Source organism: Sorex araneus, chromosome 4 (genome assembly GCF_027595985.1).
Source record: "Sorex araneus isolate mSorAra2 chromosome 4, mSorAra2.pri, whole genome shotgun sequence".
NCBI classification, from domain to species: Eukaryota; Metazoa; Chordata; class Mammalia; order Eulipotyphla; family Soricidae; genus Sorex; species Sorex araneus.
The window spans coordinates 165,687,756-165,688,964 of record NC_073305.1 but is presented as its reverse complement, the minus strand read 5'-3'; the positions used below and the strand labels follow the sequence as shown (position 1 = coordinate 165,688,964).

The following is a 1,209-nucleotide window of genomic DNA, read 5'->3' as shown; positions in this document are numbered from 1 at the left end:
AAACCCTGTCATCAAGTCTATTTGCCAAACACAAAATAAACAACATAAAGAGAAGTCACAGGAAAGGATCACATTGCAACACTGTCAACCCTTCTCAGAGAGTACAATGGAGAGCATTTGTAGCATGCCACACAATTGGGCATTGTCAGAACTGCAGATTACAGTCTGCTGAGTTCGTTTTCATTACCTAAAAATATATCTAACATGACACGAGATTTACCGTGTGTTAACAGGCCAGAATCAGAACCAACGTCTCCCTCACTCACATAAAATGGAGAGTCAGAAGAACTACCCACAATTTGAAGTTTCAAACATCTTAGCACCTGTATAATAAAAAGTACTTAGTCTCAGTACTTCTTCATTGGACCCTCATTTCACTCACACCACCCTTCAGCTGAAGAAATCAACAAATTGACTTTCTGGTGGGCCCACCAGTAAGATGCAGATTTTTATGGAAACCCTTACAGGGATGACAATCACTCTCAAGGCATACCACTCAGATAAAACAGAAAATGTAAAGGTCAAGATCGAGGATAAGGAAAAAATTACTCCTGATCAGCAAAGACTGATCTTCGCTATAAACATCTTGAAGATGGATGTACATGGACTACGATATCCAAAAGGAATCCCTTCTTTATCTTGTTTTGAGACTTTAGGGTGGTGCTAAAAAATGAAAGAAGTCTTGCATCACTCCCAAGAAGAATAAACATAAGAGAAAGGAGGTTAAACTGGCTGTCCTGAAATATTACAAGGTGAGCAAGAATGTCAATACCAGCCACCTTTGCTGGGACAGCCCTTCAGATGAATGTGACTCTGGAGATTGTATGGTCAGCCACTTTGACAGACATTATTTTGGGAAATGTGTGATCTATTGTTTCAACAAACCAAAAGACAAATAACAACATGTATGGACTAAGAAAAGTCATGAACTCTAACATTAAAAGAAAAAAAAAGAAATCAACTCATTTATTTGAAGAAACCAACTTCATATTTCTGATATCTCAAGACCAACCAAGGAAAAATAAAAACTACATTCATTCCTCCTGATGAGATGCCATTTCAAAATTAAAATGCTCTCCCTGTTTCTGTATGTTTATAAAGATGACTTGTTCCTGTCATGATAGTTTCTTTATTTGAAGAACTTCTTCACAATTTGGATGACTCACCATGGTTGAGTTCTGATATTCCTGAGATAGGGCAGAACTCTTG

General features: G+C 37.6%; 1 pseudogene; it reads left to right on the top strand.

The window, feature by feature from the left end:
• The first annotated feature begins 439 nt into the window (after nt 1-439).
• On the top strand, nt 440-899 carry LOC101546203 (ubiquitin-40S ribosomal protein S27a-like; annotated as a pseudogene).
• Nucleotides 900-1,209: the final 310 nt, after the last annotated feature.